The following is an 18,640-nucleotide window of genomic DNA, read 5'->3' as shown; positions in this document are numbered from 1 at the left end:
CTCTGAAATGCTGTTGATCAATAAATTTGGGGAGACTACCCTGCTGGGAGGAGAATGTTTAATTAAATCGGGAATATGTCCAGAGAAAAGTGTGATGCTTAAGTGAACTCTCTTTAATTAGAACAAAGACAAGGAAACAGAGCCCCTGGGATTACAATGGTGAGGGGTGGGTTCGCTCTTATTCAGCCTCCAGGCACCTGGGAACTGTGATAAGATGGAAGGGTGCTTCCTGAGAACTTGTTCAAAGACTCAAAGATATGCTATATTTGTAGAGATATGCATGGGGGGGGGGAAGTCTCTTTTCAAAGGCAAATATATTTAGGAGGGGGGGCGGGGAAAGTTTGCCCAAATTAATGGCGTTGCACTTAAAACTGCTACAGGGAATGGTACAGATTTATCAAAATTTAACCACACTGTCTATCAGCCAAACCACTACTAACCCCAGGCGGGAAACGGGCTTTATCCGGTCTGGAGAGAGAATCCACCGCCTCTCTAAACGAGTCACCTTCCTCCGAGATGTCCCCCCATTTTTTTTTTTGCAGAACGATGAGGGACCCCCAGGGCTGGCGAGCGTCTCTCATCCGAGCAGGAGAGCTCAGGAACCCGGCTTCGGGTCCCGCTCCCGCGGGCCCGCTCCCCGCCTCGCCCCGCTCAGCGCGCATCCCGCCGGTTGCCTTCAGTTCTCACCCGGCCACCAGCGCCACCGCTCCCCGGCCCGCGCCACCTCCCTCGGCGAACTCCTGGGCTCCCAGGCTCCCCGCCCTAACGGACTTCGAGTCAGTCCCCTGTCTTCCGCTCCGCTCCTCTACAAGTTCTCCGGGCCGCGGTATCTCCTCGCCCCTATCCCTGAGGGCGCGCCTCCTCCACGCGCACGAGGGGCAGTGTATCTGGCTCTCACCACCACGATGCGCCTCTTTGACTCACCAAAGCGTCCCCACAAAAGGCCCAGAGACGGGCACTCCGGCTCTACCTGGGATTAAAACATCGGACTCTAACAGCCAGAATCCCAGCCGCGAGCCGAACTTCTAGGCTCAGCTCGGACCCGTGTACCTTTGCTCGCTCCCCGCGCAGAAGGGCTGCTCCCTCTTCCGCATCCCATCCCGAGCTCGTTTCCCGGACCCGAAAAGGCTCCGGCTGGCCGGACTCAGTCTCCCTGCAAAACTCCAGACTTCTGAAAACGCCCCCAGCGCTGCCATCTAAGGAAGCGGGACCCGCGCCTTCCACGCGAGCCAGAACCCGCGGTTCCAACCACCGCGGCTCCAGGGTCTGGGGAGGCGTCTACCGCCCTGTGGTATTCGCTGCTTTTCCTGTACAGCCCGACTGTGTGTATTTATGTACATGTTGGAGTTGTTCCTATGTTTATTTTTTAAAACATATACAAATGACTTAGTATTGAATAAAGCAGCCAAAAACCTGGCCCTCCTCCAAACCTAGGAATTGAAAGCCACATGGCACAGCACGGCTCCCCTCCCCGCACACGCTCCGCTAGACAAGTACCATAAAAGCCCTTTAAAGTCCGCGGTGCTTCCAAGGACTACCCAGATCACCAACCCCTCCCCAGGCCACCTTATCCCCACGCCCGAAGCTCCAACACCAGGAAGGCGTCCCGGAACGTGGTGTTCCGGGCCACCGCGCATCAGCTTGGACACCCACCTCTGGGCGCTGGATCCCGGGGGGGTGCAGTCCTCCGGCTCCGTTCCAGCGCGGCGCAGCCACTGCCTCCTGCTCCAGGCGTCCGGGAGACGCTGGAGAAAGGAGTCGGCAGCCCCGGGATGGGCCGAGAGCATCTGTGGGGAGCGGCGGCCGCCAGGCGCACTGGAGGGCTGGGAGCGCCGCCCGCAGGCTCCGGGGACCCGCCCCTTCCCCGCCCCCTCCGGGTGCCCGGCGCCCAAGATCGGCCCCTCGGCTTCCCCATCCCCTCCCTATTCACCCACACCTTCTCTGCGGTTTTGGCGGAATCTTTGCACAAACCAAGAGACCAAGAAATGAATGAATGTATAAAACGGAGTGATGGAGGGAAGGAAGAGGGAAGGAGCGGGGCGGGGGGACGAGTAGACAAGTGAAGCAGCTAATTTGCAAACGGGGGAAGAGGGCTCTGTGTCTGGGTAAGCGGACCTGTGTTAGCGCATGGGTGGGCATGTGGTGTGCGTGCGTGTGGACGTGGGTGTTGGTGTACACACAGGTGTATGAGTTTGAGGAAGTGTGTGGGAGCATGGGCGCGCTCACAACGCCGGGCGTTGCTGAGGGGGAGCGAGTCTCTTATCTCTTACCCAGCATCACGACTGTCCCCGAGTAAGTACCACAGCGGGGAGCGGTTGACAAGGATGGGGGTCGCCGTGTGACGTGGCCCAGAGGCTGAGGTGTCGAGAGGGATGCTTCCGTCTCACTGGCTCGCCAGAGCCTTCATTCTGCCCTCCCCTTTGCGGCAGCGGTGGCCTAGTGTCAAAGCGTGAGTGTTAACAAAGCCAGCGGTGGGGAAGCAGGCAGCCGATACACTGCCTGGGGCTCGATTAGGCGGGTGGCCAGCCATCCCTCACTCCCTGGCTGTCTGAAATTTCAGTCTGTAACCCCCTCCCCCACCATGAATATTTAAATAATGTTAATGACTCTTTGGACTGTCTAGAACTCCTGAGAGGACACACACAGACACAACCCACACAGAAAACAGCATTTTAAGAAGCAAGGAGTTACCTTACTCTGCACGTTCTCTGCAGAGGGAAATAAAGTCAGATTTCGTGAATTTAACTTCCCACTAAGGCATGATCAAGATTTTCGTTTTCCCAGTAATTCTCTCCAGCTTTGCAAGTCAGAGCCCCTGACTCTCTTGTGAGTTTCCATCCTAGGTTGTAACTGCTGGTGAAGGTTCTCACCTGAGCATCAGTTCTGAATGCCAAACACAGCTGTGAAAGACAATTGCCTGGGTCTGGTTCTTTCCTAGTCTACAAAGTTCCGTGATTTCCAATACCCTAAAAGCCTGTCCACCCTAAAGACATATTAAAAATAGCACCCTCCCCTCCCAAGAAAGCCTTCTTTCCTGTCTTGAGCTTTCTTCTTGACACCTTTTTTCAGGAAGGAGATAAAGTCTACAATAGAGACATCAGCTCCTCTCCTCAGGGTTCCTGAATATCAATAGGCTTCCTTTTCTTTGCATTTAGGAATTGTTTCACCAGCTTTTTTTTGTAAGCTAATCTCTTACATTCTTAAATTTCAATAGAATTTGCTGACTAGTGGCCAGAGATTACATTGATGCGTTTTTTTTCAGTCTCAATCAATTCTTTCTTTTCTTTCTCTTTCCTCTCTCCCTTTCTTCCTTCCACTCCTCATGTCACCGACTTAAAGAGTTAAATATTTGGGTGCCCTACATTAGGATCTATTTTTTAATGTTTCATTATCATGTGAAAAACTCACATTGAAATCAGCATGTGTGGGTACAGTTATTTATCTATATACACCATAGACTCACCAAGGAAATGGTCTAAAATTACAGCAGAGGTGAGATTTTATAAACAGTACTATCGCAGATGCATCATCACTCTTTCTTCATATGTTAAAATGTGTAAAGTTTACAAATCAAATTTGCTTAATTATTAGAAAGAATACAGCAATTCACACTAGGTTTATTCTGAATTACTTCTTTTCATATTAATTTTTGTATTTTAATATGAATTAATATAAATTTTATGTTAATATTAAACATTCTGGTATATCTCATAGAAAATTACTGGGAATATTAATTTAGGAAAAATGCATGTTCAATAAATATTAATTTACAAGAAAATTTCCTTTTCTTCCATTTTATAAGATACTAAAAGAGGCAATGACCATGATTAAACATTTTTATATAAAAGGCTTAGTATATATCGGGTGCTCAGAAGTATGTGTCTGATTTGTTCAATGAAATAGATGTCAGGGTATAAACGTCTGCATGCAAAAATAAAAAACTTTTTAATTAACATATTCTCGTTTATTTTCCCTTAGGCCGATGGTTCTCAATTAGGGGCGATTTGACCCCCCAGAAGACATTTTGGCAATGTCCGGAGACATTTTTCATTGTCAAAATGGGTGGTGGGGGCTGCTGCTGGCATCTAATGGATAGAGGCCAGGGATGTTCTTAAACATTCTAAAGTGTACAGGGCAGCCCCCCGACAACAAAGGATCATCATGTCCCCAATGTCAACAGTGCTGAGGTGGCGATACCTTGCTCTGGGCCCAAAGCCACTACCCAGGACTGCAGATAGCAGAACCACCTCTGTGCTTATTAAACTGCAGATTCCTGGCCTCCATCTTTACCTACTAAGTCAGAATCTCTGGGGGCAGGGCCAGGGAAACTGGATCGTAGCAGCTCCCAGTTGATTTTTAAGTACGTGAAAGAGTGAGAAGCACTGGAGATGGGAAAGGCTGGTCTTATTACCCAGCACGCTGGGTAATATGCACACTTATGGGTTCATCACACTGTATGTCTCTCAACATGATAATGGTTGTTAGAGCTGAGAATAGTTTATGAAAGAAGCACGTTTCTTCTCCAAGATACAGGTTACAAGCGCACTTGAAGCAAATAAAAGGCTACTAATTCTCTGAAAAAGATAGCTGTGTAAATATGAAATGTTCCCAAAGGCCCTATACCATTTAGGACAGAAAACTTCTTTGAAAATTTTGCTCAGCAGGATAGTTGATTAGGATTTCTTTCACGATGGCCTAAGTGTACATTTTTGCTCATGTTGTCTCTGCCATGCTGCTTGCTGTCCCACTTTAAACTGTGTCCTGAGCAAGACTGGCTCCCGGGGGACCCAAGAAATAGAATGTACTTACTGGAGAAACACCCAAAGTAAAGGTTATGTTTCTGGATAAGGAATCAGCCTAAACACATTGACAAAGTGTCTTCTCCCCACACTGAACAAAATGAACCAAATTCAGCAAATAATGTTCTAGCTGTAGCCAAAGGCCCTCAAGGTTAGAGGAGCAGAAGCTGAAAAACAGACCTGCGAGTGCTCAGAGAACTGATCTGAAAACCGAACCGAAGGCCCAGACTAGCCCATCATAAAAGAGAATCTGCCATTTTCTCCTTTTAGAAAAGAGAAAGAGCAGCAAGCATAGCTGGGTGTAATCCTCTATTAGTAAACGTGTCCCACAGAAAATAAAAGTTTGTTAGAAGGGGAAAAAGAATAAGAAGGAAAAGCAAACAAAACAACAAAAAGCAAACAAAACAACAAAAACCCAATCCAACCCATAGCTGTAGATCTGTGGGGCTTTCCCACCGAGCACCAGGTGAGGTCATTGGAAAGTTAGAAACAATCCTAATTGCAAGGGCATCCTCATGGGGCAAGATACACCACTGAAAATCTAAGAGAAGAAACCAGCTGGAGGAAATATTTTCAACATCCAAAACTGTGGGTTACTATCGCTAATATATAAAAAGTTCTTATAAATCAATAAGAAAATTGAAAATTACCAGCTACCCAATAGAAAACACAAACATAGTTTATAGATAAATAAGCACAACTGGACACTGAATTTATGAAAAGATGCTCAAACTCTTTATAATGAAACTAATGCAAGTGAACATAATAGGAGAATATATTTTCCCTATAATATTGGTAAATATATAAAATACAAGTAGTATCAATTGTTGGTGAGAGAATGACAAAAATTAAGTGATTGTACTCTGTAGATAGGAATATAAATTATTAATAAATTGGTAAATTTAGAAGAGTTTGGTGATATCTCTTGAGATAAATGTTTATACACTGTTCAAGTACGTTTCACTTTTGGAATTCAGAAGTGTATAAAATCTATAATGTCAGATGAAAGATGGGGGTGGTGGAGAGGAGTTAATGAGTGAGAAATTCCTGTTCACAGAAAGGTACAGAAGAAAGAATATTTAATATAGATATTTAAAGCCATGTGCTATGCTATGTTATAATGTAAGCACTTCTCATAACCCCTAGACCTCTGAAAACAGCATTTGTTTGGAGAACCAAAGACGAAGGGCTTGTATGTGGCTCAGCGTGGGGTGGATGCCAGGCAAGATGGATACAAGATTAAAAATTCAGACAAAATAGGAAATCTGAACAAGGAGTGACCGGGAGCTAACCCCACCCTCTTGAGTTAACTATTTGAGTTAAAAATCCATAAAAATAGTGGGGCAGGCACTGGACAACCTCCAACAATGTGTCCATTGTGGTCCAAGTAATTTTAATTTAGATATAAAAGGGAAGGTTTATTTCTGCAGGCTGCAGGACGTGGGACAGTCGACCATGTAACTCCTAGGACCCACACGATCATTTGCTTGCTTTCCAGTTCAAACGGTGGTTTTCATCCTAATTCATCTAGATGTTTTGTATATTTATGGATTTCCCACTTAAGACATTTCTCTGCTGATCTCTGATTCTTATTTAAGAGCAAAGAAGTCAATTCTAGATAATGTGGCTTTTTCATGGGAGGGATTATCCATCCACAGACCATTTTAACCATCAACTTTCTGAATCTACAACATTTAAGACTGACACGTGTCAGTCCATGCACTATTTACATTGACTTATAGTTGTGTTTTATCAAACACACTTCTCAAAACCACCTCTTCTCTGTAGTCAGGCCTAGTTGCTGAATGGTGGTCAGCTCTTAAGACTGTAATTAGTGTTCCCTGAGCTGGCTCACATTGAGAATAACTGGAAAACCGCAGGGATGGATGGGGAATTCTGGGTTCATTTTCCTAGCAGATCTGGCACCCAGGAATCTGTATTTGTTTAAGCTTTCCATCTGACACTGTTACACAGCCTGGTTTGGGAATCACTTAGGGCGGACACAGTCATCCTTAGGGGGGTGGGGGAAGGGGAGAACAAGCGGATGCAGAGACAGAGAGGGTGTCATATGAGAATGCTTGGCTCTCAGACTGTGTTTACTCCTGTTCTTGGCCTAGTTTGTGGTGCCTGCCTTTCCTTCATTTCCTCTCCAGCGTCTCCGGCTTCCTGTGCCCAAGTGAGTTCCTTACTCTGTAGATAGGAATATAATTCCTTTCCCTGTACTACGTTTAATTCCTTTCCCTGCATCCTCACACTTGGCCTCTCCTTTGCCAAACCCTCTAGCATAAGGAAATGCTAGCCTGAATACATTCACTCCAGCTGCTTGAGACTTGCTTCACAAGACCTATGAAAAACATTCCCCAAACCAAGCAACATTTGCCCATCGAATTGTTTTTATGTGGTCCCACATCATAACTGGACTGTCTCTTCTGCGTTGACGAAGTGACATCGTATCATCCAGATTGCCCGTTAATAAATATTTAAATGGTACCATTATAAAGAGAAAGTCATACATTATTCCACACGAAAATCTTCAATGAAAAGCAGCAAGTTGGAAAGCCCTGTGTTGGAAAGAATGGAGGAAAAAGGCTACATGTGGAAGGGAAAAGAAGGATGGGGAAGGGAGAGAGAGCAGAGGGCAGAGTCCCTCTGGTGAGGGAAGCAAGAAGCCACAGATGACTACGCGGGACTACACCTCTCAGTTCAATAGGCCTCAAAGCTTATGTGCAAATGACAAGAATGTACTCAAGTATTTCTTTGGCAATTAACAACAACAAAGCCCTATGAGGCCCAAGGTCTTTGTTTCTCCGCTGAGAATTTTATCTCATTTAACGACTGAAGCATTTAAAAAATCCAGTAAACACTCTAAAGTTCATGCCCTGACGAGACACAACATACAACAAGGTCCTGATTAAGTACAGTTTTGAAAACATAAAATACGCTAAATATACTTGGAATGTACACAGCGTGATCACTGGTAGGATGCTGGGAAACTGTGCCTCCAAGGCCAAGGACGGTTTTCTCTGAGTAAATCCGGTGAATTTGCTTCTCATTAATGATCTGTTTTAAATGAAAACTTTCTTTCCGGTGGTGCTTAATTCCATTTCGATTTTAGATAAGACAAGAATTATTTTTTCGTTAAAAATAAAAATGGGACTGTAACATTTTTCCAGTAATTCCCAAGTGTTTTCCTCAGAACTTTTAAGCACAGGCTATTAATTTTTGGAAAGAACCATAAGGATTTTCAGTAATATTGAAGAGATGAAATCTTGACATTTTAAATTATAATAATTCTGATTATCACAGAGGTAGTCTTTGCAGTGGTCTCTGATTTATTCATGAAATGTTTTACTATTGAGAACTACTCAATGAGAAAGTGAACTTTTCCCTTCTACAATAGCGCACATAATAAATTACAATCCTCACGTTAATGGAAGTTCACTGACTATGATGAGAAAATACTGTGAAGGCATTTTTAAGATTATATACACAGATCAAGTTAATTATTTACCTAAGTAACCACTAAGATTATAAAGTGTTAAAATCATTTAAATATGAAGAATGTTAATAGCTTCTTCTACAGCATATGAAAAGTCTCTGTTGGAATGGAACCATGGCCGATGTAAAATCTCTTTAGAAACCACAGTAGCTTATGATTAAGTCAACTAAAGCATGCATACCCACATTATCTGTGAAGATTCTTCAGCTCCTCAGGTAAACACCTTTGCCTTCTCTCCAGCTCTCTTGCCCTCTCCCTCTCTTCTGCCTCTCTTTTCTTTCTCCCTTCCTTCTTTCCTTCCTTCCTTCCTTCCTTCTTTCTCTCCCTCCCTCTCTCCCTTCCTTCCTTCCTTCCTTGCTTCCTCTCTCCCTCTCTCCTTCCCTCTCTCTCTTCCTTCCTTTCTTTTCTGCCTACTTTTCCCCCTCCTCTCTTGCCTTCCTTTTCTTTTTAGGCCACTTCCCAGTTAATTTTAGGAGTAGGCATTGCAAACACAAATACCTTAAGAAGCTAGACAGATAGCATAAATGAGTAAAGCTGACAGGTCTCAGAAACAGTTTGCACCTGGTAAAAAGAACCCAAGCACTGAGGAGCCCGAGGGCCCAACTGCTAAGTAATTTATGAACAGATTGAGATAAAATAGGCAAGCAGTGGGAGAACTGTGTGTTTAGATAGATGGCTGCTGCTGCTGCTCCTCTTTTAGCCTGGGCATTTTCGTAATTTGCTCGGGATGGGTGAGGGCACATCAAAGTGTCAGAGGCATGAGCATTAGAGCTAGGAGGAAAATATTCTGTCACCTAAGCCACTTTCCTCGTTTTATAGTATAGCAAAGTATCAGTGAAAAACAGGGTCTCTGGAGCCAAAGACCTGGGTTCGAATCCTGCTCTGTCACTTACTAGCTGTGTGAACTTGGGGAAGTTGCTCAGTCTCTCCATCCCTCCAAATCCTCATCTGTAAAAGGCAGATCCTGAGCACATCAACCATATATGATTGCTGTGAGCATAATGAGAGCATCTATGTAAAACTGTAAGCTCAGGGCCAGCCACGATGAAGAGCTCGATGTGAGTCGTTATTAGTAAAGCAAATGATTCCTAGGTGGGGGACGGGACTTGCCCAAAACGACCCAGCAAGAATGGTTCAAAGTCAGTACTCAAACCCACGTCTGTGCACCACCAGTTCAGGGCTAATTCATTTGCTATAAGCTTGCTTTCTTTGGTATTTTTATTATTTCTAAAGAAAACGATAAACAATTACACGAGATGGTGAGAGGAAGCCCTGGTGAATGTGGTTTTGAGGCCAAAGTCATATCCATGGGCCACGCCTAACAGTCTTGGCAATAAAGCCCGACAAGTGCAATAGCAGTGGTTACTGTCCGTATAGGCAGCCCAGGCACCCAGGACAGCTGTGTCCTTGGCATGGTTATAGGTCCATAAGCTTTATAACAGTATCCTAGAAATATTTTATACTGTCTTTTCGGCCCAAGGTTTTGCTTTCAGTCCTATTAAAGGCTCCAGACTGTTCTCAATATCTTATAATATTTTTGCAGACAGAAGGTGCTGCCATGGACTCAAATATTGGAGAGGGGAAGAAAAGGCGCCCCGGTGCCACACATGTGTGCTGTAATTTGTGGCCACTTTCTGAAGAGGGCCCTTCCAGGCACTGTATTAGGGGGCCTGGTACCTACGAGAGTGTGGTGCCATCTCATCCCAGGGAAGGGCACCTGCAGGTAAAATGTGAAGAATCAGCGCCCCAAAGGGAACCAATATTTTGCTACCCTGAAACTGCCTTTTGGGATATTGATTTTAAGCTGAAATGTCATATATACTCAATGTTGCCTTACTGTCTCTGAAATTTTCATGCTTCTGTGAACTTCTCATGTACATGTATTAAAATTTTTTATTTTCTCTTGTTAATCTGTCTGTTGATCTGATTATTAGCCCAGCTAGAAGAACTTAGAAGGTGGGAGGAAAATCAATATTTTAGCCCCCACAGCCACCACTGTCTGGTCCCTGCTCCCCTCTTACAGCCTCAGCTCTACCAGCTGCTCTCTCTGCGCTGGGATCACTCAGTCGACCCAGAATCCACCAGCTCTTTAATCCCTCTGCTCACTCTCTTCACCTAGAAAGCCCTTCTCACCAGTCATGCCCTATCCTATCCCTGCCTCAGCCTTCCCTCAACACTGCTGTTCCCCGGGGCCCACCCATAATCTTCTCCATTCCCATTATTCTGACCCTTCCCTAGATAGAGATGCTTTACTGAGTGCATCCTAGAGTCCTGCCTGGAGCTCAGCATCTTCCCGCAAATATCCATCAAACTCACATATTCAACCAAACTCCTTACTAGCCTCCCCCCCACTCGTCGTCCCTGTATTTCCTGACTTAAGGGTCCCACAATCCCTGTGGTCACCCCCACCCATGCTCATGTCACTGTGCGCCCGCTGCCTCTGTACAGGCCAGTCCTTCCTCCTCTCTTACCTGAACCATTCAATGGCCTCGTAACAGCTTTCTTGGCCTTTGGCCTCTCTCCCATCATGCCGGCCTTTCACAATGCACCTGAGTTAGCTTCCCGAACCAGTCTCCAAAGCTTCCTCTTGCCAAAATTAAAATTCCTTATCATTTATCCACTTTAACAAATATTTATTAAGATCCTACCATGTGAGGCACACTTGTAGGTGTTGGGATGCAGCAGTGAACAAAGTCAAGTGTTTTCTCTCTCTTGTCCTCACACCACTGGGCCTGGAGGTGAGCTGGGTGTTCTTGCTCCTCACAATGCTTCCAGACTATTTTCTTCTTTTCTCAGTAAAGCCCCGCTCCCTCATTACTTAAAGATTTTAACACTTGTCACGCTTTCCAACAGACAATACTCTCTCCAGCCACGTTCTGATATAAATCATTATAATAAAATGTTCTTTTTAACTCATTCAAAAAAATCCCCAAATGATCAGGTTTCTAGGAAATTATTTTTCACAAATAGGATTCACCAAAACATCCTTTTAAAGTACATCGGGTAAAGTAGTTCCTGAATGTTTAGATTTTTAAAAAAATATTTATTTTTGCACTTCTACAACACTAAATGAACCAGATCTTTCCATAAGGCGATTTCCAAGAAGACTTTAGTATTTCATAGTAAAGGATCACATTGACCTTTGAATTTCTAACATTTCCCATGGGTAAATTCAACTGGCATTTCCTTTATCTCTTTTGTTATCTGTAACATTCTCCCTTTATTAAAAATATATATGTGTGTGTGTATATATAATCCTTTTTCTATTAAACTTACTGGGGTGACATTGGTTAATAATATATACATTTCAAGTATAGAATTCTATAATACATCATCTGTATATTACATTCTGTGCTCACCGCCTGAGGTCTAGTCTCCCTCTGTCACCAAATATTTGACCCCCTTTACCCTCTTTAATCTCCCCCCATCCTCTCCCTTTAACTCCTTACTCACAAACACAGCTCTTTTCAGACATGTCACTTGTACAAAGAATGTGTGGCTTGAAAGGAACTGATTCCCTCCACAGGGAATATGATCTTTATATGTATCTGAACTCCAAGTGAATGGCTGGTTGAGAAATTAACTGGCTCAGCATTTCCCAAGAAAAGGAAAAGCACATGTGGATCACAGGCAAGCAGTGGTCTGTCATCGTGGTTGGGAGGACATGCTCTGCAGGAACCTTCCACAGGTTACCTCACTCCCCTGGGCCTTAGTTTCCTATTCTTTAAAATGAGGACAACAACTGAGTACCTGTATCATGGGTTTGCGGTGAGCATTGGATAAGTTAATGCTGATAAAGGCCATAGAACCCTTTAGATTCTCAGTAGGTGTTAACTATTTGTTGTTATCAATCTGTCTCAGTTTGCTGCTCTGCAACTTCCCTGTGGCTAATCCAAAAAGCCAGAGTGGTCTGACATCAGACTGGTTCTTGACCAATTCCTTCTTTTAGAGGATCGCAGCTATTTTCCTGTCATTAAATTTTCATTAAAATATCTTCCCAATTATAAAAGGAATACTCATTATATGGAAAGCAATAACATGTTGGCTCTGGACTATTACAGGTCTAGGACTCAATTCTGACTCTACTCTTACAGATTTCATGACCTTGCAAAAGTCACTTACCTTCTCAGAGCATTGATTTCTTCATCTACTGTAAGGCTGGGACAAATAAAGACACCTATCTCATGGCATATTGTGAGTGTCAAATAAAATAACACAGGTAAAGTTACGTAGTGCCTGGCCCTTAGTGAATGCTGGGAGAAATAAAGGGAGGGAGGGTTGGGGAAGGAGAGAGGAAACAAAGAAGGAAGGGAAGAAAGAAGCAAAGAAGGAAGGGAGAGAGGAGAGGAAGAAGGAAGAAAGGAAGGAAGAAAGGAAGGAAGAAAGAAGGCTGAGAGAGGAAAAGAAAATAGGGAAAGTAGGTCAATCACTATTATAGGATAAGAAAGCTTGATAAAATCCACATGGAGAAAAAGGTTTATTTTAATAAACTCAAATATAATGAAAAAAGCTTAGAAACAGGATGTATTTTTTATTTGAAAAGAAAAAGATTCTATGCCTGTTTTGCGATGTCATTGCTTTTAAGAGGGATTTTCCTATGTCACTCATGGGATAAACTGAATATAAACTTGGAAATTTCTTTTATATTTGGGTTTTGTTTGTATTTTCTTTGCAAGAACCGACATATTTAAAACGCATTAAGAATAATTTTTAAAATGACTCAGTGGGTGCATATTTGTCTATTTCTCAACTTAAATAAGATTTTGTTTTCAAAATTTCCAAAGGATGTATGGACATTATTTGGAAATATCACCCTCAAAATTTGAACCTGTTTAAATATGGTATGCCACATATAAGAGCATGCAACACAACATTCAGTAAGTTTTTACCTAAAAGTTAACAAATGCTGTATAGCAGAGAAATGCAAATATCTTAGGAAAAACTAAAAGAAGGAACTGCCCCCAGATCAGGCATGGTGGGCATAGTGCTTTCCTAATAAATACTGCAAGGCATCTGCATGCTGCATTTCTCTAGGTTTGATAAAAGATCTATTTTATTTACTGTAGTCCCAGTCACTCTTATTTACCGAAGAGGCAGTTCTGTTTTATCATATTCATAAATCACTGCAGTAGAATGGTAATGAAAAATGTAATCAGAATGTTGATAGGATGAAGATCCAAGGGCAAGTGTGAAAAACAACCAAATCTCTGGGAGGAAAATCTAATCTTCTCCCATCAGGTAAACTCCAGCTTTGCATTTGAAGAACAAACACAATTACATAAAAGATTCCTTATTGGTCAGGAGCCGTGAAGCCTACTTTATATGTTTGCACGAGTATCATCATTTTGCTCTATCAGGCAGTCCTTAAGAGCAAAGGCTGCCTGGGTAGATGCGGGTTCTGAGACTCAGTGGCTATGTGTCCTTGGACAAGTTAGTCTCTCAGTACCTTTTCTTCCTCTTTAAATTGGAGATGCTCATAGTACTCATCTCTTAGGGTTGTGGTAAGAATTAAATAATATAATGCCCTAAGGACTAAGGGCAATGCCTGACACACAGAAAGTTCTCAGTAAATGTTAGCTATTATTCTCCTTATTCATTTTCCTAAACTAAATTCCCTAGAAAATTTATCATGTTAGAGATCAAAACTCAGTCTGTGAGCATATGGAGAGCAGGAGAGTATGATGACTGATCTAGGACCCTATCCTTTAGCACAGATCTCTTGGGGAGAGGGAGTAGGGATTGTAGCTGCTGGTATCTTTTTCTTTTAAGAAACAGATACTAGAATGCGGAACTAAAATAAGTGTCACATCTCCATTGGCTCATTTCTGAAGAGGAAGCAATTGTTGCAATGACAATAAGCCCAACTGGACATCACAATAGCCCAGCTCTTGGTATACAAATCTATTAGTGTTTTGCAGCCTATTTTCCTAGCCAATGAATCAATCATCTTGTCTGAGCACATTTTCTCTTTACATATAGCTCACATGTGTGTCATGATTTTCACCATGTTAACTGTAAGTTTTCACAATACAGAAAAAAGGCAAGGAGGAAGGCCACTGGAGGATGGGTAGAAGAAAAAGATGGAAAAAGAAGGCATTTGATAATTTATCGAGAGGAACAATAGATGCTCATTTAAACTATCTTAAGTGCTTATATAATGAAGCAAGACCTTTCTGCCTATGAATCCAACATATATTCTTGAGAACTACACTCAAGATTTATGCGACCTCTGTGATTCCTGACCTGTTTCCGAAGGATAAAGTCTACTGTAAACAGCCACATGAATAATTTGTTTTTCAGGAATAAGTTGTGACCATTCCAAACGCTACTACATATTAATGATAATTTATTTATAAATTAACTGGCTGGGCAAACCCCTGCCCAAGTGGGAAGCAGACTGGTAATCTTCCAAAAGTACCAAAGACCAATGGGTGCTGCCAATGGCTTCTAGGTTTGGTTTGCTTGCCCTAGTTCTGTACTTGCAAATGAGCTCTGTTTCAAAGCTAATTAGATTAGGGCAGATAATTCATAAGAAGACAGGCTTATCTGCAAATAGGCTTTGACATACATGGACAAAGACTATTTCTAGAGTTTTATTATCTTTATTGGCTCCCATCACTGGAAATATCCATAGGAGGAAATGCACTGGTGTATTCAGGAAATATTTGTGAATGTGTCAGAATTTTTGCTAGGACTATCCAGGTCAGTGTCCTCTATTTTAGGAGGTGACCACTCAGAAAGAGGGGATTTTTACTAAGTAATAGACTTGGTAAAAGCACACACACAAAATTTCATCAACATTTTAAAAATTAGGATGATGAAACTGTCTACAGAAAATGAAATCAGGCCAATGCTGATAGCCCAACTAGAATGAAAATCCTAGAACAGGCTTTGGAAAGATCATAACATACTCAGATTGAGGAAGGTTTTTTTTGTTTTTGTTTTTTGGTTTTTTTTTTTTTTTAAGTCTCAAGAGAAACAAACAAACAAACAAACTGGGGGCAGAGTTTCTCCATAGTTTCACTTTGTAGAGAAACCGCTGAGGGACAGACTGAGGAGAGTGAAGATAGGGAATATACAAAATGGAGAGCCTTTAACCAAGCTGCTAAAACTATTAACATTATGGAGGCTAAAGCATGAGGAAAGACTACATTCCTGTTCTAACTAGCCTGGGAACTTAAATTGTTTTGAACTTTCCAGTTCTGTGTCAATGCCTAGATATACATCTGGACATGTATGAAACCTCCAGATGATCCTCTGATTACTGCCTGAAGGACTCACATATCCAGACTACCTGACATCACCACTGAACGTGACCAGACCTCCTGGTCCCTATCTTCCGGACTAACTAGCATCTGTCATCCTGAATGTCTGATTTCTGACTGATAACCGTCCTGGACCAACCCTAGGGCTAAGAATGCAGGACTAATCATTCTCAAGAATGTACTTTTTACTCTAAGAACTCTTAACTTTTCTTTTTTCTTTGAAACACTTCTGGGTTTTTGACCCTTGAATAAATCGTTATCATTTATTTCTAGCCAAGCCTCCAGACTCTTTTTGAGTTCATTCAACATATATAGTTTCAGCATTGAGACTTTTGTGCTTTCTCATCACCTGATGGCTCTGGTGTTCCAGTGGCGAGTTCTCTTGGTTCTAACCTCCCTCCTTCTGTTGGGGTTCATAGTTTTTATTTTTGGGTTCTCTAATACCACGTGTTTTTGTTGTTGTTGTTGTTGTTGTTTTTCATAAGGAGACATCTTCTGTGCAAATTTGCTACAGAGTTGGCATCCCTCCTCTTACAACACCAGTTGGATTTATTTGTAAACATTACAGTCTGTCCTCTGTTTTTACCTAGATGGAATTCTGATACAAAACATAATCCAGAATTACAGTTGCCAGGGTGGGGACCCTTTGAAAAGACATTGTTACAGTTTTCAGGCATTGAGAATGTCAAGAGAGGGGAAATCTCTTTTGAATACATTTTTAAATGGATTAGATGATGAATTTAGTGCTCTAGTAAAAAAAAAAAAAAATGAATTGGGCCACTATGAGTACTCATGATTTAGTTAATTTGGGCAGTCAGCTATCCAAAACAATAGAGAAATATAACAAAAGGGAAATTAATCAGGCATTGACTTATCCAATTAAAGCAGCCCAAGTCATGAGTTTACAATAACAATGAAAATACCTATCAGAATCGAAAAATCAGAATGGGTTCTCTAGCCACAACAGAAAAATTGCAATTTGCAGTTGTTGCAAAAAACCTGAACACGGAAAAAAAGATTGCTGTAAGCTCAAATGGCGATTGGAAAAACAACCATCTGTTGCTGTAATAGCAACAGTACCTAAAATAAGTTATGGCTGCTATGAAGATAAAAAGGGGGATATTCCCTTTGTTAAATACTAATTCGTTAAGAGAAATTGAAATCTCTATATTTCTACTGCTGCTCTAATAGACACTGGAGCAGCTCATTCTGTACTAAAACCCACCAACCTTCCCGTCTCCTTTGCTTGGAGTACTGAAACTACAAATGGCGGTTGTCTCCAATAGCCCTCTGACTAAGTCCTTACCTTTCTAGTTGGGCCCCCTTAAAGGACAACATCAGTTTCTTGTTGAGCCTTCAGCACCAGCTCCAGTTCACCTGTTAGGGATTTCCTTGAGCTTTATCAGGCTCATATTTCCTTTTCTCTGAAAGTAGCAATGTTTCTAGGTTTGTCTGACCCCTCAGTTTTTGCCACTAGGGCACTTTCTTTACAAATACCTGTATTAAAGCCTGTGATGCTAGCAAATCACATGGAACATCATCACCTCTTAAATACTCTCCTGGACTCTGTTCATCACACTCTACTGATACAGGACAATTCATTCTGCTCCTCCTATTAAAATTCAGATAGACCCTTTGAAGCCTCTTCCCAGTACAAGACAATATCCTTTAAGTGTTGAGGCTTTGTAAGGCATCGAACCTGGAATTGATGAATACATTTCTAAACAGTTAATTGTGCCCTGTAGTAGCCCACATAATACTTCTATCCTGCCTGTTAGAAAACTACATGGGAGAGGATGGAGATTTGTGCAAAATCTAGGAGCAATAAATAATATAGTGATTCCCTGGTATACGATGGTGCCCAGTCCTCACACTCTGCTCTCAAATATTTCTGCAAATAGCTCCTATTTGTTACAGACCTATGCAATGCTTTCTTTAAGACACCAGTGTGTCCTGATAGACATTTTTTGTTTGCCTTCACTTGGCATCAATAGTACACCTGGACTGTTATGTCCCAAGGAGGTACAGAAAGCCTAACTTACTTTTTCCAAAGTTTGAAGGCAGATATTCAAGATATCGTATTTTCTAAAAATGCCACTTTGATGCACTATGTGGATGATTTGTTATTTTGTTCTTCTGAGGAAGCTTCTTTAGCTGACAGCCTTTAATTATTATTTCAATTAGCAAAGAAAGGACATAAGTATCCAAAGAAAAATTACAATTGGCCTAGACTATGGTTACTTGGCCCCCATGATCTCTAATCAAGGTCTCTTATTCAATCCTGAATGCATTAAAAATATTCAATCTTTTTCTCTACCCACCAATAAAAAACAATTAAGGGGCTTTTTTAGAGCTTGCTGGATATTGCCACAACTGGATTCCAAATTTCTCCTTCATAGCACAACTTCTATATGAGCTTTTAAAAGCTGAAAGTCCTAAACTTTTGCATTGGACAGAAAAAGAGACCGAAGCATTTTAATGAATTAAAAGACAGTCTCCTGCCTCTGCCTGCCTTAGAACAACCCAATTATGCTTCGCCTTTTTTTTTTTGTCCTTTTGGTACATGAAAGACAAGGAAATGCCTTAGGCAAGCTTGCTCAGAAACAGGGTGACCAATTTAGACCTTTTGGCTATTATAGCCAACAGCTTGATTCTGTGGCAAAGATCCCTCTTCCCCTGCCCACCCGAGAGCCTTGCAGCAACAACCATATTAAGGGTGGATATTGAAGAATTAGTTTTTGGTTTCTCTTTTACTGAATCTGTACTTCATGCCATAAAAGCTTTGTTGGAATCACATCATACCCAACATTTGTCTGTGAGTAGACTAATTCATATGAAATTTTAATAGTCTCCACCTCATGTTACTATTTCTAAATGTGATATTTTGAATCTGGCAACCTTGCTTCCCCTGCCAGCTGATGATTCTGATCATGATTGCATTTTACTCACAGACCAATTATTAATGCCAAGAGTTGATTTAAAGAAAAATCCTTTGGAAAACACTAAAATTTTCTGGCTTACAGATGGCTCATATCTTAAATCTTCAGAAGGACATTATCGAGCTGGATAAGCAATCA

At 42.1% G+C, this 18,640-nt stretch overlaps 1 protein-coding gene across 4 annotated transcripts in view; it reads right to left on the bottom strand.

Annotated features, from left to right (window-relative positions):
• Positions 1-18,640, bottom strand: part of LOC102890212 (paralemmin-2) — a 303,901-nt gene that overhangs the window by 98,008 nt on the left and 187,253 nt on the right. The window contains exon 1 of one of the 4 annotated variants that reach the window (XM_006906090.3): positions 1,654-1,822. The exons of 2 other annotated variants lie outside the window; for them this stretch is intronic. The gene's annotated coding sequence lies outside the window, so the exon portion shown is untranslated. Of the gene's footprint in view, positions 1-1,050; positions 1,244-1,653; positions 1,823-18,640 lie in introns of those variants that run through there. One more of the 4 variants, XM_015599965.2, reaches the window with a different exon arrangement.

Source organism: Pteropus alecto, unplaced genomic scaffold, assembly GCF_000325575.1.
Source record: "Pteropus alecto unplaced genomic scaffold, ASM32557v1 scaffold111, whole genome shotgun sequence".
Lineage (NCBI taxonomy): Eukaryota > Metazoa > Chordata > Mammalia > Chiroptera > Pteropodidae > Pteropus > Pteropus alecto.
Note: the sequence above shows the minus strand (reverse complement) of the source record. Positions and strands in the feature narration are given on the sequence as shown.